The sequence below is a fragment of the Piliocolobus tephrosceles genome, chromosome 3 (genome assembly GCF_002776525.5).
Source record: "Piliocolobus tephrosceles isolate RC106 chromosome 3, ASM277652v3, whole genome shotgun sequence".
In the NCBI taxonomy this organism is placed as follows: Eukaryota; Metazoa; Chordata; class Mammalia; order Primates; family Cercopithecidae; genus Piliocolobus; species Piliocolobus tephrosceles.
Genome location: NC_045436.1, coordinates 25472478 through 25497029, shown reverse-complemented (window position 1 = coordinate 25497029; position 24552 = coordinate 25472478). Strand labels below are relative to the sequence as shown.

Below are 24552 nucleotides of genomic sequence, written 5' to 3'. Positions count from 1 at the left end.
ACATTCAATAACATGTGAATGAAAATGTAAATAAACGTTTAAAATCAACACTGAAGCCAGGCGCAGTGGCTCACATCTGTAATCCCAGCACTTTGGGAGGCCAAGGCAGGCGGATCACTGGAGGCCAGGAGTTCAAGACTAGCCTGGCCAGTGTGGAGAAACTCCATCTCTACTAAAAATACAAAAACTAGGTGGACATGGTGGTGGGCACCTGTAAGCTCAGCTACTCCGGAGGCTGAGGCAGGAGAATCACTTCAACCTGGGAGGTGGAGGTTGCAGTGAGATGAGACCCACCACTGCACTCCAGCCCGGGTGACAGAGCAAGACTCCATCTCAAAAAAACAAATAAAAAAAATCGGCATTGATAGTTATAAGTCTATTCAGAGGTAAATTTAAAAACACGTAAGTGAAATCAGTGAAGTGATTTTTATTAATGATAGAAAATGGATAACATCAATTAGTGCTCATAATTGTAAGCACAGAAAAAGAAAGTTTAAGCAAAAAGATAAAAAGGAACAAACAACCCAAAATGCATATAATTGAAGTCACTCAAAAAGTCACTAACAAAACAACAAAGAATGGAAAAGACATAATATTTTAAATAAATACTTCAGTCAAATATTCCAGAAACTAAAAGCAAATTCTTTTTATATGGAAAACATCAACTGGCACTTGGGAAAACAGTAAACCCCAAGACAGAACTTAATATTCTATTAAAATCATTAGCTTTTGGGGATTACAAAAAATCTCATGGGCATACAGCAAAAAGAAATGATTAACAAAAAATTAAAACTGACTATTGATTTCCTGATAGAAACATACAAAGTTAAAAGAAAGTAGAAAAGATATAAATATATATTTATAAAGATATTATTTATGTAAACATATAAATAAACTGCAAAATTCGGTAAATTTTATCAAATTTTATCAAAAGAAATACAAAATAGAGCAAGGAGAAAATCTAATACAGAAAACAGTAAAACATAATATAATACATTCATTTAAGCTTATAAGACAAAGCTCAGACCAAATATATCATATCCATCAGATAAATGTTGAGTTTAATATATCTTTTTTCACAAAATAAAATTCAATTCTACTCTGAACACAGGAGACACAGCTAAACAATATTAAGAAAAGCAAAATAGAAATATGTATGAAGGTATTACCGTAAATGCAAATCAAATTAAATGCCAAACAAATATAGTAGCTTTCAATTCTGAAATAAGAAAGTAAAATTCAGGTCCAAAAACACTAGGCAGGTAACAAACAACCACTTACAAAGCTAAAAGAAAAAGTCACAATAAAGATAAAAGAGTTACAAGTATCCAAATAATATAACACTACAACTACCAATAAAAATTAGAGACTCAAGTAGATATGAGAATAAATTGACTGAAAAAATATAATACAGGACTCTCCTACCAAGATACAAGTGGGAAAAATGTATTAAAATATATAAGGATAAGGATAACCTAAATAACATAATTAAGGTTTTTTGCATACCAAAAATAGAAGTTACATCTTCTCCAAATAAATAAGAATTGATTACACATTAGACCCTGAAAAACCCTTGGTAAATATCCTAAAGTATGAATGACACACAGTGTTCACCAGTCACAATGCAATAAAACTAAAACTTAATACAAAACTTTTTAAAGTTTCTTCCTTCCCCAAATTTTAAAAATTTCTTTTGTACAATTCTAGATTTGAAGGGACAATTAAAATCAAAATTAAAGTATCTCAAAAAATAATGATAATGAAAATTTAGACTGTTAGAATCTATAGGATTATAGTATAAGCAATAATCAAAAGAAATACATATATTTAAATACAAAGGTCAATATAAATGAAAAAAATCAAAATAAATGAGTCAAATATTAAATCAAAATTTAGGAGATATAGTAAACCAAAAGAAAGCAAAAAATATATAATAATAATAAAAAGTAAAGATAACACAAAAATTGAGGTTAAAAATTTTTTAAAGTAATAATTATGCTTAGTGACAATTAATAAACACATGAGCCAAATAAATAAAATAAATCAAAATGACACCAACTGAGAATTAACGAAAGTGGAATAACCTTCGAATCTAATAATGTTTTTAAAATCCTAAGACTTTTTGAACAAGTTTATACAAATAAATTTGAAACTTAGGCTGAAGTAGGTAATTTTATAGAAAAATACAATTTACAAAAGCTGTCCCTAGCAGAGAAAAAAGCTTAAAATGGGTCAATTTTCAAAAAGAAAATATAAAAAGTTATCAAATAAATACCACACACAAAAGAATAAGACTCAGATTTTTTCACAAATGAAATCAATCAATTATTCATAGACCTAATAATGTCAGTGGTATTTAAATTTTCCCTGACAACACAAAAAAGATCACTTATATGTTATTTTTATGAAGTGAATATATAACAGACAACTAAATTTGATTAAACTGCACTAATAAAAAAACTACAGATCAACCTGATATGTATTCATTTATGAAAAATCATAAATAAAATATTATCAAATAGAATTTAACTCACACATAGCTGAAAATTAAAGGGATAAAGATATTCTATGCCAATGGAAACCAAAAGAGAGCAGGAGTCGCTACACTTAGACAAAACAGACTTCATGACAAAACCATAAGAAGAGACAAAAAAGGTCACTATGTAATGACAAAGTGGTCAACTCAGCAGGGGAATACAACAATTTTCAATATATATGCACCCAACACTGGAGTACCCAGATATATAAAGGAAATATTATTAGAGCTAAAGAGAAAGATAAGGCCCAATACATTAATAGCTGGCAACTTCAACAATCCACTTTCAGCATTGAACAGATCTTCCAGATAGAAAACCAACAGAGAAACCTCAGATTTAATCTGCACTACAGACTAAATGGATCTAATAGATATTTACAGAACATTTCATCCAAGAACTGCAGAATACACATTCTTTTCCTCAGCAGGTGGATCATTCTTAAGGATTGACTACACATTAAGTCACAAAACAAGTCTCAAAACATACCAAAAAAAAAAAAAAAAAAGGAAACAATATCAAGTATCCTCTTTTACCACAGTCAAATAAAACTAGAAATTAATAACAGGAGGAATTTAGAAAACTATGCAAATACATGGAAAGTAAACAATATGCTTCTGAATGACCAGTGGGTCAACAAAGATATTAAGAAGGAAATAAAAAATGTTCTTAAAACAAGCGATAATGAAAACAAAACATACAAAAACCTACAGGATACAGCAAAAGCAGTACTAAGAGGGAATTTGATAGCTATAAGTGCCTAGATCAAAAAAGAGAAAAAAACTTTAAATAATCTAATGATGCATCTTGAATAACTAGAAAACAAGAGCAAATCAAACCTAAAATTAGTACAAGAAAAGAAATAATGAAGATCAGAACAGAAATAAATAAGTTTGAAATAAAGGAAATAAAAAATATCAAGGAAACAAAAAGTTGTTTTTATGAAGAGTTAAAAAAAATTACAAACCTTTAGCCAGATGAAGAAAAAAGAGACAAGATCAAAATAAAATCAGAAATAACAAAGGAGATATTACAAGTGATACTGCAGAAGCTCAAAGGATCATTTGTGTCTACTATGAGCAGTTATCTGCCAAAAATTGGAAAATCTAGAAGAAATGGACAAATTCCTAGATGCATACAACCTACCAAGATTGAACCAGGAAAAAATCCAATACCTGAACAGACCTGTACTCTCCATTCTCACGCTGTGTTAAAGAACTGCCCAAGACTGGGTAATTTATAAAGGAGAGAGGTTTAATTGATTGATAGTTCTGCATGGCTAAAGAGGACTCAGGAAACTTACAATCATGGTGGAAGGGGAAGAAAACACTTCCTTCTTCACAAGGCAGCAGGAGAGAGATGTACTGAGCAAAGGGGGGAAAACCCCTTACAAAACCATCAGATCTCACGAGAACTCACTCTCTATCATGAGAACAGCATGGGGGAATCTGCCCTTATGATTCAATTACCTCCCAACAGGTCCCTCCCATGGCATGTGAGGATTTGGGGAACCACAATTAAAGATGAGATTCAGGTGGGGACACAGCTAAACCATATCATACCAGTAACAAGTAACAAGATCAAAACTCTAGTGAAAAGTCTCCTAGAAAGAAAAGTGCAGGATCTGTCCTAGAAAGAAAAGCGCAGGATCTGTTCTCCTCACTGTTGAATTCCATCAAAAATTCAAAGAAGAACTAATATCAATCCCACTACAGCTATTCAAAAACTAGAGGAGAGATTACTTCCAAATTCATTCTACGACATCAGTATTATCCTGATACCAAAACTAGACAAAGATGCGTTAAAGAAAAAAAAAAAAAAAAAAGGAAACGACAGGCCAATATCTCTGATGAATATTGATGCAAAAATCACTAACAAAATACTAGCAAACTGAAATCACCAACACGTTAGGAAGATATTCATCATGACCAAGTGGGATTTATCCCAGGGATGCAAGTATGGTTCAACATACACAAATCAATCAATATGATACGTCATGCCAACAGAATGAAGGACAAAAGCCATATGATTATTTCAATCGATGCTGAAAAAGCATTTAATAAAATTCAACATCTCTTCATAATAAGAATCCTAAAAAAACTGGGGATAAAAGGAATATGCCTCAACATAATAAAAGTTATTTATGAGCGTGATACAAGAGTTAAGAAAAAATCACTTAGCCATATAGTGAGGATATGGAAGTTCTCAGTAAGATTTTCCTTTTAATGAAAAGCAGCCCAACTTATTTTCCTTTCTAACGAAGAGTGGCCTGTAAATTCAAGCTGCAGACATAGATACTGGCATTTGGGTCAATAATGTTCAAGATGGCGTCTCCATCTTTCCTTCTTTCTGTCAGCCACATGTACAGTAAAGAGCAGACAAGATAGTGCCGATCAACTGGAAAGTTCATTTGCATAATAAGATTAGGGCGGGGCGGGCAGCCTTCCTGCACGCTATGTAAACATCATAACTGATAGAACCAATCTATGAGCCCTATATAAATTAGACACTGCTTCCTCAAACCTGACTACAAAACCTGTCGCATCTGCTGCCCACCAGTCTTTTCTACTCGGAGACCCCTCATTCTCTACAGAGAGAGCCCTTTCTCTTTCTCTTCACTTCTGCCTATTTAATCTCCGCTCCTAAACTTCTTGTGTGTGTTTGTGCCCTAAATTTTCCTGGCGCGAGACGAAGAACCCCAGGGCATATACCAGAGACAACATAGCCTCTTCAACAGACCTAGAGCAAGTATGGTACTGAACAGGGAAAAACTGAAAGCCTTTCCTCCAACGTCTGGAACATGGCAAGGATGCCAGCTATCACCACTGTTACTCGTCATAGTACTGGAAGTCCTAGTGAGAGTAATCAGACAAGAAAGCAATTCAAGAAATTCAAGAATTTCAAGAAAGAAATAAAGGGCATCCAAACTGGAAAGGAAAGGAAGAAGTCAAATTATCCCTGTTTTCAGATGGTATGGTCTTATATTTGGGAAAACCTAAAGACTCCACAAGAAAACTATCAGAACTCGTAAGCAAATTCAGTAAAGTTGCAGGATATAAAATCAACATAGAAAAACCAGTAGCCTTTCTAAATGCCAACAGTGAATATTGTGAAAATGAAATTTTAAAAAGTAATCCAATTTACAACAGTCACACATAAAATTAATTACCTAGGAATTAACCAAATATGTAGAAGACCTCTATAATGAAAACTGTAAAACACTGAGGAAAGAAGTTGAAGAGGACCCCAAAAGATGGAAAAATATTCCACGTGTACGGATTAGAAAAATAAATATTGTTAAAATGTCCGTACTACCCAAAGCAATCTACAGATTCAATGCAATCTCTACCATTGACATTATTCACAGAAACAAAATTTTAAAATCCTAAAATTTATATGCAACCACAAAAGACCCAGAATACCCAAAGCTATCCTAAGCAAAAAGAACAAAGCTAGTTTAATCACATTACCTGATTTGAAATTGTACTGCAAAGCTATAGTAACCAAACAACATGGTGCTAGCATATAAACAGACATACAGACCAATGGAACAGAGTAGAGCCTGCAGAAACAAATTTACACACCACCGTGAACTCATTTTTGACAAAGATGTCAAGAACATACACCGAGGAAAAGACAGTCTCTTCAATAAGTGGTGCTGGAAAAACCGGATATTCATATGCAGAAGAACAAAACTAGACCCTTAGCTTTCGCCATACACAAAAAATCAAATCATAGTTTCCTATTGGGGGAAATCTCAAGGACATTGATCTGGGCAAAGATTTCTTGAGCAATACCTCACTAGCATAGGCAACCAAAGCAAAAATAGACAAATGGGGTCACATCAAGTTAAAAAGCTTCCACACTGCAAAGGAAACAATTAACAAAGTGAAAAGACAATCCATAGAATGGGAGGAAATATTTGCAAACTACGCATCTGACAAAGGATTCATAACCAGAATATACAAGGAACTCAATCAACTCTATAGGAAAACATTTGTAATAATCTGATCAAAACAGGCCAAAGATTTGAATAGATATGTCTCAAAAGAAGACGTACAAATGACAGGCATATGAAAAAGTGCTCAACATCACTGATCATAAGAGAAGTGTAAATCAAAATTAAAATGAAATATAATTTCACCCCACTTAAAATGGCTTATATCCAAAGACAGTCAATAACAAATGCTGGTGAGGATGTGGAGAAAAGGGAACCCTGGCACACTGTTGGTGGGAATGTAAATTAGTACACCACTATGGAGAACACTTTGGATATTCCTCAAAAAACTAAAAATTGAACTGCTATAGGATCCAGCAATCCTACTGCTCGGTATATACCGCAAGGAAAGAAAATCAGTATGTGGAAGAGATATCTGCACTCTTATGTTTGCTGCAGCAGTGTTTATAATAGCTAAGATTCTGAAGCAATGTAAGTGTCCATCAACAGACAAATGGATAAAGAAAATGTGTTACATATACACAATGGAGTATTATTCTGCCATAAAAATGAGATCCAGTCATTTACAATAACATGGTTGGAACTGGAGATCATCATGTTAAGTGAAATAAGCCAGGCACAAAAAGGCAAACATTGCATGTTCTCACTTGTTTGTGGGATGTGAAAATCAAAACAATTGAACTCATGGACACAGACAGTAGAAGGATGGTTACGAGAGACTAGGAAGGATAGTGTAGGGTGAAGGATAAGTGGGGATGTTTAGTGTGTACCAAAAAAAGAGAATATATACAAAGAATGAATAAGACCTACTATTTGATAGCACAATAGGGTGACTATAGTCAATAACATAATTATATATTTTAAAATAACTTAAAGAACGTAATTGGATTGTAACTCAAAGGACAAATGCTTGAGGGGATGGACACACCATTCTCCATGATGTGCTTATTTCATATTGCATGCCTGTATTACATGTGCCCCATCAATATATAGACCTACTATGTACTCACCCACAAAAATTAAAAATAAAAATAAATTTTAAAATAGAATTCAACTGAATGATAAAAATCTGAAAACATCATTACAAACGTGGGAGTTTATTCCAGTAAAGTGAGAGAATGCCTCAGTATCAGAAAATTGACTACAAAATTTATTAGGCAAATATACTTATGGAGAAAACTTTCATGATCATCTCCGTAAGTTCTGAAAATTTTTGCCATTTAACATTCATTCTTAATAAAAACATTATGAATAGGACTCAATGAATAAATACTTAACATAATAAAATACATTTGGGAGGCTGAGGCGGGCAGATCACGAGGTCAGGAGATGGGAGACCATCCTGGCTAACACAGTTAAACCCCATCTCTACTAAAAATACAAAAAAATAGCCAGGCATGGTGGCAGGCACCTGTAGTCCCAGCTACTCGGGAGGTTGAGGCAGGAGAATGGTGTGAACCTGGGAGGCGGAGTTTACAGTAAGCCGAGATTGTACCACTGCACTCCAGCTTGGGTGACAGAGCAAGACTCTGTCTCAAAAAAAAAAAAAAAAAAAATACACACACACACACACACACACATATATTATATATATACACATTTCACCCAAAACTCATTGCACCTCCCACTCTGCATTGGAAGTTTGGAATGGCAATCAAGCACGTGAGACAATATACTTCATTCAGGACCAAGTTTAAGTTAAGAAAGAATGTAAAATAGGAAGCCCAAAATGTACATCAAGAGGTCTTATGAATCCCAGGCCACAATTTCTGATATCCAAAATCACTCCTGAAATGATTATTGTTTACATATATACAATTCCAGCTACCTGGTACAAAGTGTTCAACTCAGTACATAGTAATCTTATTATAAGCTCACATTTGTGTTGGATCTACTATACCAGTGGTCCCCAGCCCCTAGGCTGTGGACCAGTACCAACCTGTGGGCCTGTTATGAACTGAGCTGAACTGAGCTGCACAGCAGGAAGTGAGCAGCAGACAAGGCAGCATTACTGTTTGAGTTCTGCCTCCTGTCAGATCAGCAGGGCATTAGATTCTCATAGGAGCACAAACCCTGCTGTGAACTGCATATGCAAGGGATCTAGGTTGTGCAGTCCTTATGAGAATCTAATACCTGGTGATCTAAGGTGAAACAGTTTCATCCCAAAACCATCCCTGACCCCATTCTGTGGAAAAACTGTCTTCCACGAAACTGGTCCCTGGTGTCAAAAAGTTTGAAGACCATTGTATTATACACCTATGTTCCATGAGTTAATGTTGTAAGTTTGAACAAGGTCAAGTCTCAGTCATTCCTGGGGTCAAATGACTGAGGTTCCAGTCTTCATCCTTTAATTATAAGCAACATCATAGTTAATAATGCTATGGTCTGAATGCTTTTGTCCTTCCAAAATTTGTACATTGAAATCTAATTACCAATGTGATGGTGTTAGAGAATGAGATATTTGGGAGGTGATTAGATCCTGAGGGCAGAGCCCTCGTGAATGAGATTAATGATGTTATAAAATAGACCCAAGGGAGTTCTTTCTTCCCTTCCACCACGTGAGGATACAGTGAGAGAGAAACATTTATGAACCAGAAAGTAGGTCCTCATCAGACACCGAGTCTTCCAGTGCTCAATATTGGATGTCCCAGTCTCCAGAACTGTGAGAGAAAAAAAATTCCTTTTGTTAATAAGTCACTCACTTTATGGTATTTAGTTAAAGCAACCCAAATGAACACCAACAGAAAAATTGGTATGGAGAAATGGAGATGCTACTGTAACAAATGGCTGAAAATGTGGAAGTGACTCTGGAACTGGCTAATGGGCAGAAATTAGAAGAGTTTTGAAATACATTGTAGAAAAATCCTACCTTGCTATGAACGGATTAAGGGTGGTACTGGTGAGGGCTCAGAAGGAGAAGAGGATTTCTGTAGAGAAGGCTTCAGTCTTCTGGAAAAAGACTTGAGTAATGCTGAACAAAATGTTGGTAGCAATGTGGATGGTAAATGCCATTCTAATGAGGTCTCAGAAGGAAATGAGGACGGTGCGAGGTGGCTTTACGTTTGTAATCCCAACACTTTGGAAGGCCGAGGCAGGAGCATCAATTGAGGTCAGGAGTTCAAGACCAGCCTGACCAATATGGTGAAATGCCGGCTCTACAAAAATACAAAAATTAGCCCTCCATGTTGGTGGGTTCCCGTAATCCCAGCTACTTGGGAGGCTGAGGCGGGAGAATTGCTTGGACCCAGGTGGCGGAGGTTGCAGTGAGCCGAGATAGTGCCACTGCAATCCAGCCTGGGAGACAGAGTGAAACTCCGTCTCAAAAAAATAAATAAATAAATAAATAACAAGAGGAACATATTATTGGAAACTGACCTGGAGGAACAGTTATCCTTGTTATAAAGCAGCCAAAAACTTGGCTGAATTGAGTTTCTGTCCTCGTGTTTTGTGGAAGGTAGAACTTGTGAGTGATGAAATCGGTATTCAGCTGGTATTTACCTGAAGCTACATCTGAGCAAAGTTTTGAAGATGTGGCTTGTCTTCTCTTAAAAGCTTATAGTAAAATGCAAGAAGAGAGAAACAATTCAGACAGAGTTTTTTTTTTTTTTTTTTTTTTTTTTTAATCAAACGAGAAGTAGAACTTAAAATTTTAGAAAACGCTCACCCTGTCCATGTTGAAGGAAATAAGAGCGAGGCAGTGGTTCTCCCTATGCTCACTTGTGTTAGATTTATTAGTCAAAGCAGTCACATAAGAGAAAAGAATTAGATATATGAGCATTGAATAAAGGGGATAATTATATTTCCAGATGATAAAATGTATTACATGGCATATTCAAGAGCTGAAACAATGCAGAACCAAATATTAAACCAAAAACTGTAGCAAACTAGAAAAATAAAAAATAGACATTCAAGAATTGAAGATATATCATGAGGGGGAATAACTCACCTATTATAGAAGCAATGAGAACAATAAAATGATCAAAGAATTAGGAATAAATTTATCAAAAAAATTAAAAAGAAAGCTTAAAAAATACTTATGAAAGACGCAAAGTAAACTATTGACATAAAACAATAATTGTAATCCAAGGTAAGACATAAATTTTAAATTATTCCCTCAACATACTAAAGTCTTTTCTTCTAAACTCTAACAGGTTGACAATAAAGTACAAGTGGCAGAATCAACAATGGAGAATTAGTGAGCACCTCCTGAAAAAAAAAAAAAAATGAAGGGGGTTAGCCCCAGCAAACAGTGAAACATAATATAAAGCCTCTGTAGATAAAATAGAATAGTACTGGCTCATGAATAGACATAGAGTAGAAATTCAAGAATTAGACTCATCAATATAATTCTGAAGAATATGAATTTTTAAAACAAAAATGTGAGGATAAATGTGTAGCTAACTGGAAATCATTAAAATTGGATCTATATCTAAAAACACAGACCAGAATTACTTTAAGAATATCAGACATCACGTCTAAAAAATAAGAGAATGAATACACAAGAAGAAAACATGGATTAATTCCTTATAATATGGAGGCAGCAATAAAAGAAAATGCACACATAATCACCTATATATATTTAAAATACAGATTTTATCACATATTTTTAAAATGACAAAAATACAACATGCAAATTCAAAAGATGAAACTCAAAAACTCCCAGAAAACAGTTATTAATATTCACAATGCTCTTAAAAATTAGGATTAAATAAAAACCTTAAAATCCCACAGAAATAGCCAAATATATGAACAGAGAATTCATAACAGAAGATATAAAAATGATACTCATACATATGAAATGTTGCTCATGAACTCATAATGAAAAAAAACGTACAACACCTTAAGATACTATTTCTCATCTATCAGGTTGGCAAAATTTTTTAAATATTGAAAAGAAATATTGGCAAGTTTTATGTTGTAAGGAAACAATGTTTACGTATACATACATTGCTGGTGAGAATCTCCAAAATTATTAGTGGATTTACCCATTGACTCAGCACTCTCACTCTATGCTGAAGATGTCCCTCTGCAACCATGAAATAACATGAACAATCTGCTATAATCTGCTTCTCCGTGTGGTCTTCTCATTCTACTGGACACCAAAACCCAGTACTGGAGTATCTGCTTTACAAAGCCACACTGTTCATCTCACTCAGACTCCAATACCTCCTACGAAGCCAACACCTCAACAGGTAGGCTCCCTCTTTACTCTTCTTGAGTTCTATTTAACAACTGTTTTGTTGTGTGGCAGCTCCAACTCCCTTCCCTACCACCCATACAAGTATCTATGTTGCTCACCCCACCTAATGGCTTCTGAACCAGTTTGCTTATGAAAGTGAAGTCAGGGAAGAAGATAAAGAGCACAGATTTTGATTTGTAAATACCTCTCCTTGGAGAAATGATTGAGAAGCCGAAAGTGTTATTTTAGCAAAAGATAAGTTCATCTAGAACTGTGGATTTTTTTGTGGCTTTTCTCCTGCTGTAGAATAATGATTAAGATGGAAGAAGAAGGAACTTTCATCACCTCAAATGTGATTTGTCATTTGGAAATATGATCTCATAATTATAAATCTAATTTATTTTAGAACTTATTAAGGCAATTTTATAGTGGCTTGGTAATAATCTTTAAGAAAATGTTTAATTTGAAGAACTGATTAAGAAAATTGAATTAACATAATATTTTATTAATTTTACTAATTAAAAAATAATTAAAATACAATATGAATTTGTATTTTCCTATTCTATGTGGTTACAGTTAAGCAAAAACAGAAAATTATCTGAGACCTTCCTTCCAATTTTAATGCTAGAATCAATTATTTGAGAATAAATTATCAAAAGAGATGGCATAGTCTCAGAGAATTAGTCATTGAAGTATATTGCTAAGCATTTCAAGCTACATATATTTTTTTGAATTAGTAGATTATATGATTTGCTCATGTAAAACAAAAAGTATTATCTCAGTGTAGATTGTTTCCCATAGTTTATTCCATATCAATAAGTACAATCAAGTGTGGAATTTTTTTAGTAACACTGTTCTAAATAAATTTTGCTGAACAATATAGACACATGCCAGGGAACAATATACACTGGGGCCTGTCATGGTTGGGGGAGGGAAAGCATCAAGAAGAATAGCTAATGGATCCTGGGCTTAATACCAAGGGAATGGGTTGATCTGTGCAGCAAACCACCATGGCACATATTTACCTATATAACAAACCTGCACATCCTACACATATAACCCAGAAGTTAAAAGTTGAAAACAAGAAAATTGTCCTAAACAATCACATTCACTTTTTGAAAATAAATCCTATGTTCTGAATTTTCATCAAGAATATCTGTAATTTATGACTCAGATTTTGTAAAAGTATCTGCAATAAAATAAAATGGTTTGAATAAAATTCCTTAGAATGTATTAAAAAAACACACTACTTTATAAACATTATTATTCTAAGCTTAAGAAACAATGATTACACCCAGAAAGAGAAATGGAATATTTTAAAGATATACATAAGCACATATGGATTTTAGTTTCTTCAGGGTGGTTTATTATAATGTTAACACATTTTTCAAAATAATTCTGCTTTGAAAATGGTTTTAAAAGTGTGGATGTGTATTAAAAGGTATAAAAGTAATTTTAAATTGAGATACTGAATGTTAGGGAATAGAGTGCTTTGATTTCTGAAGAAAGGACAGATTATTCAGAAAGCAGTTTACTGTTCCTTTTTCACTCCTCAAGATTCTAACAGTATCATTTCATTGTTTCAAATAAATGTACTTAAAGCTGCAATATCATTATGTTTTCATTGTGTATAGATGACACTCGCAATAAAATACCAATTTAAAGAGTATAATAATAAACCCTGCGCTAAACAGTGCTCTGTCCTTAACAAAGTGTTTTTATAAGAATCTCATATTATCTTCACAACACCCTGAGAGGCTTCACCCAGTTTCTGATCTGGAAAATTGGGTCTTACAGAGATTAAATGACTTCTCTAAATACTATGGCCATAAGTGGCCACACCTTGTGAACAGATCCCAGCTCTGCTGGTTTTGATTCACTGTTCTGTCCAGTATATCACATTTTCCCCAGCATAAATTAATACATTGATTGATGTCGTTATGTGTTACAAATCTGAAGTACATGCATGTACCTGAATTTTTCTCTTCCCATTACATGTTTAAATGTTATAAGCTTTATTTCAAGTAACTTTATAGTATACAAGACATCTTTTATGTTGATAAAAATGATTATCTGCCATTTCTTTGTGATTTTGTAAAATAACCTGACTCATTCCTCTCTTTGGGATTTAAACATGATTCACAAACCATGTGAAAAATCAAGTATTTTCTTGGAAGCATAAAGAAATGTGTATGTAACATATATATCCTATCACAGAAATTGTGGAGAGAATTCTACCAAACCAAACTCCCTCCAAATTAATGACAAACGAGCTTTACTTGAGGTGTTAAGGTGGTTTCCCTAGGAGATATGAGCTCAGTTGGGAGATGTGGAGCTAAAATGCCACTGGGGGTTGCCATGGGATACAGTTTTATAAAAGCATGTGCAGAGCAGATGGAAGGAAGCTAAATAAAGTATATGCAGGTATGAAATGAGAAGTTTTCTGTTTAATTTTCCATAAATAATAGAAGAAGTTGAAATGTTTGTCTATGTGAAAAAATCCCTTGTGTCAGAGCAAATTGCATGTGGCATTTGGAAATACAATCCCATAATTGTAGACCTAATTTGTTTTAAAACTTGAGAGAGCAGTTTTTATAATAGCATTGTAATCTGCTTAAAGGAAATAGTTTTTGAGAACTATTGAGAAAAACAAATTAATATCATATTTAGGTAATATAAATTTATACCTCTTCTTTTGTATGATTATAGGCAAATAGAAATAGGAAACAATTAGTGACTATCCCAGGATCTAAAGCTTTATTAAAGGGAAGATCAAATCTTTTAAAATTATGGTGCTAATGGCCGTTTTTGCAAACTTGTTTCTTTTTCCTGCTGCTCTAAGTAATTTACAGATATATTATGAAACAGCCACCATATTAAATAACTTAACTCCTGAGAAGTCTTCAGTGAATTCATTAGCTTTACATAAAAATGCAATTTCTTACATGACGTCTGTGTATTGAATACATGTGATACATGTCATGTACATTTCTATTAAAAAGGCAAATATATTTTACAGAAATGCATTGACATACTAGTCCTCTCCAGAAATTACTTGAGAATATTAATGTATAAATTCTACATATAAATAAAAACTTGAATTACTACTTGAAAAGTATTGATTCTTAACAGTAAGAAATTAGTCACAGAACAGCCAATGGAACAACATAAAGCAAAATAAACAAAAACCTGTAGCTGCCTGTTAGCTAGTAACAAAAATGTTTCACACTTCAAGAGAGACAAGTTGTTGTAGTAAGAAAAATAATGATAAAATAATCCTTTCTTTGCTCCCTTTCTTGCTCCCCCTCTTCCTTCCTCTTTATTCCTTTCACTAGGATCTTATCAAGGCTTATACATTGCATTTGTTTGCTTTTAGCCTCTTCATCTTAATTTTTTTAAACAATCACTTTTTTTTTTGACAAAAGAGTCCTGTCCTGTTGTTGTTGTTGTTGTTGTTGTTGTTGTTGTTTTAGCACTTGGGATCATTTAACCTTTCCTCTGTCTTCTATATTCTCTTTAATTAAATGTGGATGTTTGATTAGATTATGGTTGACATTGTTGGCAAGAATACATTAGAGGTGATTTTCTTCATATTGCATCACTGCAAAAAGTAAAAAATTACCACCTTATCCCACCATTAGTGATCATCAACTATAAATGTAGTTATTTAGTTAAGACGGCGACTGCAAGTTCTGGCTATTTTAACTGTACATTTTTCCCCCTTGCAATCTGTGTTGGATTCCTTTGCCAACATTTGAATATCCTGTTCACTGACCATCGACATAATGGCTTTAGTGTTTACCGATGACACTTAACCTGAATTAATTACAAATGTTAAATTTCCAGTCTTATCATTCTATATATCTTTATAATCTAGTGCATCTTGCATAAGAAAAGTGTTTTTCTTCTTTCTCATTTTCATATTTGTGTATCTATATATGTATGTGTACATATTATATTTATTTATAAATTATCATTAGGGTTCATGGATTTTTAAAAATATATACCTTACAGTCAATTCTAGACAGCATTTTATTTTCATGCTCACTGTGTCATAAATTTATCCAGCAAGAACATCTTCAAGCTGGGTTATTTTTCCTTTTGACATGATTCCATTAGTCTTTAGCTTCCTTGATCTCTGAAGGAATAAACTATCCCAGACACAATTTGTACTATAGTTGCCCCACAGCTGAAATCAACTTTCTAAAGAGGAAAGGGAGTAAATTATCTGACTGGTGTATTTGGGAGAAAAAAACAGACAAAATGTGGCTCAGTCTCTTTAGGGGTCTTACTCTTTATAAGGATAGCTCAGCAGAATGCACATATTCTAGGGTACTCTCAGACAGGCAGTAAAGGATCTGCTCCTGTGGGGAAAACTTGTGGTTGCCCAGCTGCTCTAAAGCGTGAGTGGAAAAGTTTGCCTAGTTTAAAATTGAAGGACATGCCCATTATTACTGCACACTGAAGCCATGTACTCCAATCTAGCTTTTATCAAGCATAAAACTCACATTTTGATCTTCTGTCATTGCGATTCCTCTCTTTCTCTGAATTGGTTGTGAACTTGCACAAGAAAAACAGGTTATCATATTATTGAATTCAAAACCATTATAAAATTTATTTGAAGAAAAGTCTCATCACATTAAAATATAAGCACAAATATAAACACAAATCTACAGTGCAACAGAGAATGAAATCTTACCTAAAGAGAAATTACATATTTGCACCTACATGAATTCTAATGACCAAAGACTAGTTATTGGTAACTTTACCAAAAATAAATTACTAACCGAGGCTGTTGGTAAGTGCTGATAGAAGCACAGCCCAAGAGAGCTAAACCTCTTAAAATGTGGTATGTGTTAGCAGAGCATCTGGCTGATCTCAGTAGTGGGCATTGCCTATCTACCTGCTAACTGCTAGCAGTCCCATTAACCTAGATGACCTACTGCTTTGCAAAAAAGACAAAGAGTAGCACAAGTCTGAAGAGAATCTGATTTACAGAGTCCACTTAATTCTGTCTCATTTTCTAAATAGATACTGTATTAGATGAAGATTATACTCTTTGCATGTATGTCATTTCTTAATTATACTGAAAATTTCTCAAAGTTATTTTATAACCCTAGCATAGTATCTTATAAGTAGTAGGTATTCAATTAAAGTTTTGCTTTCAAAGTCATTCTTACTTAATAATTATTTACAACTTTTGCCCTTTTGGTGCCAGTATATATTTTTTAATCTTCCTAAAAATCTTTTTAGTCACGTATTACAAAGAAATTTCATAAATAGGTCAAAGAAAGCAATTTCTCCATTTACCTCCAAATTGTTTCTCAAACACATTCCTACAAGAGGGTAGTCATTGATCTTGCTTTGCAAGAACAATTGATTGGTTGCCAGTGTTTCTACAATCCCAAGGGTTATTTTAAAACTCAGGTAATTTTCATTATGCTAAAATGCATTATCATTTAAATTTCTGTTGGCTGCTGAAAGCAGTACTTGTTAAGAAAAATTTCATTTATTTTTCCTCAGAGAATACATGCATACTCGAAGAATATATTACATTTTCTCTGGTATCTAAGTCATTCTCTGGTGGTAAAAATGCTGCTTAGTAATATTAACTCATTTAGGTTACTAAGACATTCTTTAGTGCATGTCTCCTGCTAATTTGAAACCAAGGGCATTTCCTGACCTGCATTTATTTATATTCCTTCTCATATCACACTTACCCTCACTCCACAATATTCAGTATACTCTAGAAATACACTTAAGAAATAGACACGCCTGATAGCATTTGCTTCCAAGGGGAAGAACCCGAGGACTGTGTATTGGTATAAAAGAGAGAATTACTTTTGTCTTTTCTCTCCTTTTTTTTAACTCCTTGAGCTTCTTTTAGCATATGTTACCAACTTAAAAAAAAATAGGAGATTCAAAGCACAAAAACAAGTATTATGGAGTCGTCAGAGAATCAGTCTTAGTTAAAAAAAAAAAAAAAATTTTTTTTTGCTTAAGTTTAATTGAGCGACTATATCTCTAACCAAGTAAAGTATGGAGCAAGTTGACCTGCATCTGGACAATATCGTCAAAATTAGGCAGGATAATGGGTATCCATGATACTTCCTTTACATTTTATTTTGTCCTTTGAAGAATTTGCTTTGATCATTGTCTTTAAGATCCTCTTATTTAAATAAAAAGACATAGTCCTCCTAGTTGCTGGAACTTCTTTATTTGACTCATAGACTCCCACAAAGGCACTCTTGTTGTGGGTGATTGTCCAAATCGGTGCACTGTGTCTTCTTTCTTACTTCTATTTTATGCAGAGCCTCCTTAGCTCCATATAAATCAGAAATACTGGAGAGGCACTATGATTCAGTTAAAATTATAGAGTTCTTCCATTTGGAAACACTACAGCAATAGAGTACATTATATACAGAAGAATTAGAGAGCACTGCCTTTTAAAAATATTTGATGCTGTTTTAGCATGACAGCCAATCAATAATTCAGTGAAGGATTTGCTTAAATTGCTAAAGCCATTGTATCAGTCCATTCTTGTGCTGATATGAAGAAATACCCAAGACTGGGTAATTTATTTAAAAAAGAGGTTTAATTAACTCACAGTTCCACAGGATTGGGGAGGCCTCAGAAAACTCACAATCATAGGGGAAGGGGAAGCAAACACATCCTTCTTCACATGGCAACAAGAAGGAGAAGAAGCATGAGAGAAGTGCAGAGGGAAGGGTGGAAAAGTCTGTCACAGAACTACCAGATCTCATGAGAACTCACTCACTCTCATGAGAACATGGAGAAAACACCCCCATGATTCAATCACCTCCCACAAGGTCCCTTCCCCAACCCGTGGGGATTACAATTTAAGACGAGAATTGGATGGGGACATAGAGTCAGACTGTATCAGCCATCAACAAAAATAAGTTACTTAATGCATAACTGCATTTGATACTGATGGAGATAATTACCATTTAAAATATTCAAAGATGTGGTCTAAGAAATATCCACACCAGGATTATTGGAATTCCTTGTGAAAATGCAGAAACTTAAGTTTTTCCTCAACTCAATAAAAGCGAATGTTCAGGGGTCCACTTCAGGGATTCAGATTCTTCTAAAGGCCCAAAAGTAAATCCTTTTTATATTTAAGTCGTAGAACAATAACTTTAGGAACTTTAGATAAGAAAGACTACATCGATTTCTAGATAGAAAAATGATAAGATATAGAGAAAAGATATACACATGTTTTCTTCAATGATCAAATTTCCATCTTTTTTTCCTGTGCAGATCAGCATCAGTTTAAATATATCCTAACTGGGAGAGTGATGCTGGCATGATGGCAGAATGGTTTACTATCTTCTCGCAGTGCACCGATTTGGACAATCACCCACGACAAGAGTGCGTCTGTGGGAGTCTAGGAATCCAATAAAGAAGTTCCAGCAAACAGTTGAAGTAGAAAAAAATAAAAGCCAAGAATAGATGCATTGAAGAAGTAAGAAAAACAGTTTCACTTTCCTTCCATTATCTCTCCTGCAGAGGGTCCAGCTAAGTGCCAACAGATATCCCTTGTCCTGAAACTCTTCCCACAAGGGAAAGTCAGAGCAGAGTGAGTGAGTAACCTGGCTTCCCCAGATGTGTAGAACACTGCTCAAGAGCCCCCTCTTTCTTGCCCCACCAGAATACTCAGGGGCTCAGCATAGCAGATTGGCTGGGAGCAGGGAAGACAGTGGGGTACTGAAAGCAATTAGGCCTCCTGGAACTTAACAAAGGGCTGTGTATCTTACTGAGCACTTCAGGAACTCCATCAGAGGGCTGCTTGGGGACACCTCAACTGCGGAGCCTTTCAACTGGCCCACCAGAGGCTGCAATGCTCCATGTCACCTGGTGCCCCTCCAAGGCTGGCTTGCCGTGAACACACCTGGAATGTGAAGTTGAGAGTTTGCGGACAGAGCATGAGCAGTCAACCAACTCATGTTACCTGGGACTGTTAAAGTTATGTGTTTCCCTGACTATGATTATTCCCAAAGAATCAATGTGGTATGGAAGAGAAGAGGGGTAGGAAGAATGCAGTTTTGTGATATAGGGGTAGATATATCAAAAAAAATTACACCATTTCAAAGCTTAGGAACACAGATGCAGACTTTTCACACATCACTTTCCCATGTATGAAAGAAGGATATTTTAAAGTTTTGTTAGACTCCAAAGGATTGAAAGAAACGAATTGTCTAAACAATTTGTTCGTATCTAAAGGGAAAAAAAACAGTATTTTGAAATTTGAACATGACAAGCTTTACCTTAGTCAAAAATATTGCTATTTTAATGTCTTTCAATTCAGTTCAAATTCACCGCTCTTATTATTTGCCTAATAATTATTCTATTTTTTTGTCATTGGTATCTATCTCATATTAATTCTGAAGTATTTTCTAACTTTAAAATTGTCAGGACTTTCCTAAAGACTTTTCTTCTCCTTAATAGACAGCCTGGTTGCTTACTAGACTGAAACTCCAGAATATGTCAAAAGGAGAACTAATCTTAGTAAAATAATTATGTTAATATATTTCTATGATAGTAGGATAATAGAACATGACAGACAAAACTTGATGATAAAATATATGGTAATATATTTCATGCAACATCAACAGAGTGATTTTTTTTTTAACAGCAGCAAGGAAAATTCAGCTATCAACCTGTTTTCACAATATTAGTGGAAAATGCATTTCAGATTTTTCAGCCAAATGCTATGGATTAGGTTTATCAGGTTAACATCTAATAATAAAAACTCTTTATGCTTTTTCAGGATATATGAGAATATGTTTTCCTGGTAAAACATGTCATATACAAAAAAGAAACACATTAACATCTTAATTTGGGCAATTACATTTAATAAAGTACACCATTAATAAAACGGTAAATTCCAGTATTGTATCTAATCATTATAGAGTTTCCAGATTTCTGGGGAATATTTTCCCTTGTTATGATGGAATTAAAATCTTTAAGCCACCAAAACAAGAAACAATAAAATACACATAGAAATGATAAAAAGTTGGTAAGAAGAACTGATAGCAACAGATTTATTGTGAGGTTCTTTTGAGCAAGTTGACCTGAAACGAGCACAAAGTAAAGGGCATGAAACCACATTGTTGCCTGGTGGTAATTTCTGAAATTTATTCACTCCTTTACTCCTTGGCTGTTAGGTTCTTCCAGGCGTGTCTCACTGTAGTAATGACAAAGCCAAGGAAAGCTGTTTAGGGTCAAATTGTCACAGTGGCCCCCAGCAGCCAGTGAGCTGTCCGGAGGAGTGACAGTGTTTATGTTTACAACAGGACTTATGGGGCCAAATAAGACATTTTCAGGTATTAAGTACTTTTTCATCTGGTTTATTTTTTACTGATCTCTGGCATTATCTAGGAGTTTTTGTTTTCTTTTTTTTTTCTTTTTGCAATTGTAACCTTAACTTTCTTTTTTTTTTTTTTTTTTTTCAATCCTGGAAAATAGAGAACTTGTAAGACTGTGTCAGCTTATTCTGTGGGCTACTTAAGTTTGGCAGTATACATACCACAAAACTAAATTTTCATTAGCATTGGCTAGATAGTGTACATTTTTGGTATATTTAGTTCTCCTTTGGCTCGACTTAAAGAGATATTGATCTTTCAAATTACTAAGACAATGTTAATAATAACAGCTAACCTTTTCCTGAATATGAACCATGTGTCAGACACTGTTCTAAAAGCTTTACATAAATTAATTTCAAATAATCTTCATAAGACACTATTAGGAAGGTCCCATTAGGAACCTCATTTCATGGATGAGAAAACTGATGCAGGGAGTGAAGTAACTTCCTCAGCATCTGCCTCTAACCTTCTACACACATGACAACATTACCTCGGTGACTCTTTATCAGGGATCATGAGCATTAAAGGTAATATTCCAACAGCTCTAAGAGTCTGTGAATATTTTTTCTATAGGAACCATACAAACTAAATTAAAAAATAATGCAAGACCCTTACTCTTAAGAAACAATGACACAAAAGGACATGTTGGGTAGTGTATTAACCAAGCATGGAAAGGAACACAGAGATGAAAAAGATCTTTGTCTCTATCCTCACAGTTTACAACATGGTATAAAAACCAAGGTACCTAAATGATTAGAAAGCTAGCAATGCAAGAAGAGAGTCAAAGTGTTGTACAGAATGTCTAGGAAAGAGGAGATTATTTCTGAGTGAAGAGATTGGAAAAGTCTATATCCCTGCTAACAGCTAAATTAAAAAACACACACATAAAATATAAGTGTGTAAGATACTTAATTTTTTGTTTGTTTGGTTAGTGGGTTGCTAACCTTGAGGAGAAGAACCTGTAGAGGAGCATTATTTTTTCAAGAGATGAGATGTAGCTATGTTGCCAGGCTGGTCTCGAACACCTGACATCAAGCAGTCCTCTCATCTGAGCCTCCCTAAGTACTGGGATTACAGACACAAGTCACCATGCCCAGCCATATGATTTTCAAATTGTAAGTAGTTTGGGTTATACTTTTGGTTGGCTCTGTGAAATGAGTCTCTTCTTTAGATCTGGAAAAATAATTTGAAAAGGCTCTTTATTATCTAAATATAAAGAGAGTCATCTGCCGTTTTTCCTGGAGAAAGCATTAACCTGACTAACTTGAATGCTTCTTTGAGAGAAGTCCTTATCAGTTCTGTATTATCTTAATATTTGATTATTGCTTCTGGGTATGTATGTGTCTGTTGAGAGGTTACACTGAAAATCCTAAACTGAGCCCCCTTAGACTTTAGACAGATGTTCAGAAAGATATTTGTCGAAAGAAAGATATTTGGGATTGCAAACTAGTTCAATCATTATGGAAAACACTATGGCGATTCCTCAAGGACCTAGAACTAGAAGTACCATATGACCCAGCCATCCCATTACTGGGTATGTACCCAAACGATTATAAATCATGCTGCTGTAAAGATACATGCACAAGTATGTTTATTGCGGCACTATTCACAATAGCAAAGACTTGGAATCAACCCAAATGTCCATCAGTGACAGACTGGATTAAGAAACTGTGGCACATATACACCATGGAATACTATGCAGCCATAAAAAAGGATGAGTTTGTGTCCTTTGTATGGACATGGATGCAGCTGGAAACCATCATTCTCAGCGAACTATTGCAAGAACAGAAAACCAAACACTGCATGTTCTCACTCATAGGTGGGAACTGAACAATGAGATCATTTGGACTCGAGAAGGGGAACATCACACACCAAGGCCTATTATGGGGAGGGGGGAGGGGGGAGGGATTGCATTGGGAGTTATACCTGATGTAAATGACGAGTTGATGGGTGCAGCACACCAACATGGCACAAGTATACATATGTAACAAACCTGCACATTGTGCACATGTACCCTAGAACTTAAAGTATAATAATAAAAAATAAAATAAAATAAAAATAAAAATGGTCTGGGCTTGGGTAAGACCAACCAGCACTATAAAATTATTGTCGTATATATAGCCCTGTTTAAGACTGTTCAACTACATTTTGGAAAATGTGTTGATGTGACATAGACATGTACATTATGTCAATGTTGCATTGACATAATACACAAAGACTCTCTTATAGGAGAGATAAAGGGTTTCAAGTGTTTGTGAGCCAAAGAAGAGTGAAATCCTGTGACCAGAAGTAGGAGCAAGGGAGCTAGGCCTGACCTTGGACTTTGAGATCACTTCCAAGAAGTAGGGCCTGGACTTTGAGATACAGGTGTTCTTGGAGGACTTGCAGTAGTAGCAGGTTTTGAGCACTTACCAAATGGGAATATACCAGGAGCAAATTAAGGAACGGGTATGGACACAACTCAGATGAAATGGTATGGACAGAACAGTGCAGAGTGTTAATGCCAGTAGAAGCAAGCATCAGTCATTATCACTCCTCTGCTTGCCTTGGTGATCTCATGAGGGCTAAGAACTGAAGAGGGAGATTTCATCACCTTATGTGGAGGCTTGTCTAGAGTACATTAAGTGATAGCTCCTTGCTAGAAGAGGTTTTCAGCAATAAGTAAGACTATCTCAGAGAGATTAAATTTTTGTATAGGCAATTAGGTATTTGAAAGCTATCAGGGCTAAACAATTTGATTTAAAAAAGTATTCTGAAATACTGGGTTGGTAAGGCATGGACTTAGCCATGACGAAATTGTTATTATAACAAAAATACGCTAGAATTTATTTTTCAGTTATCTCATTGTAACTACTCACTTGGCTTTTTTGAAATTGAATTTTGCATATGTAAAATGCATATTAAAGCAATAATTTTGTTTTGGTCTAGTATGTGAAACATACTCAAGAGTTCTGTGAAAGCATAAAGTTCTGTGGTAAGATGAGTACAGTATTTTGCAAAACTTGGAAACTTAGCTGGTTAATAACACAGAAAATCTCAGAGAACCTGATAATATTTAATAATAAATACATATGAATATCATGTACCAGACGAAATGCAGGGTTCTTTACTTTAAAAAAAAATCTTGAAGGATACCAGTAAAGTGCCAAACATAAGTAGAAAGCTCTGACCTTTAAAAGGTTTTCAAAATCTCATATTCATTAACCCAGTCCTTTTCATGTAAGAAATGTTGATAGTCTAACAGTTAGTGACTTCCTGTATCAAAAGAAACAAACAAACAAAACCATGAAACGCTGATTGGCAGCAGCAGCTGAACTACCTGAAGTCAAAAAAAAAAAAAAAAAAAGGGAAGGGAAGGGAGGTGAGGGAAGGGGAGGGGTGGGGAGAGGAGGGGGAAAGGGCCTCCTTCTGTCAGCAACGGACTGGGAAAGTAAAGTTATGTAATAGAGTGACAGAAATGACCTGTAGTATTTATATGAGAGAAACTCAGATCTG

At 34.6% G+C, this 24552-nt stretch overlaps 1 protein-coding gene and 1 pseudogene across 1 annotated transcript in view; one reads left to right on the top strand and one right to left on the bottom strand.

Annotated features, from left to right (window-relative positions):
* MARCHF1 (membrane associated ring-CH-type finger 1) overlaps positions 1–24552 on the bottom strand; it is an 827429-nt gene that overhangs the window by 572621 nt on the left and 230256 nt on the right. The window lies entirely within an intron of this gene.
* Positions 16400–24552, top strand: part of LOC111551986 — a 52024-nt pseudogene continuing 43871 nt past the window's right edge.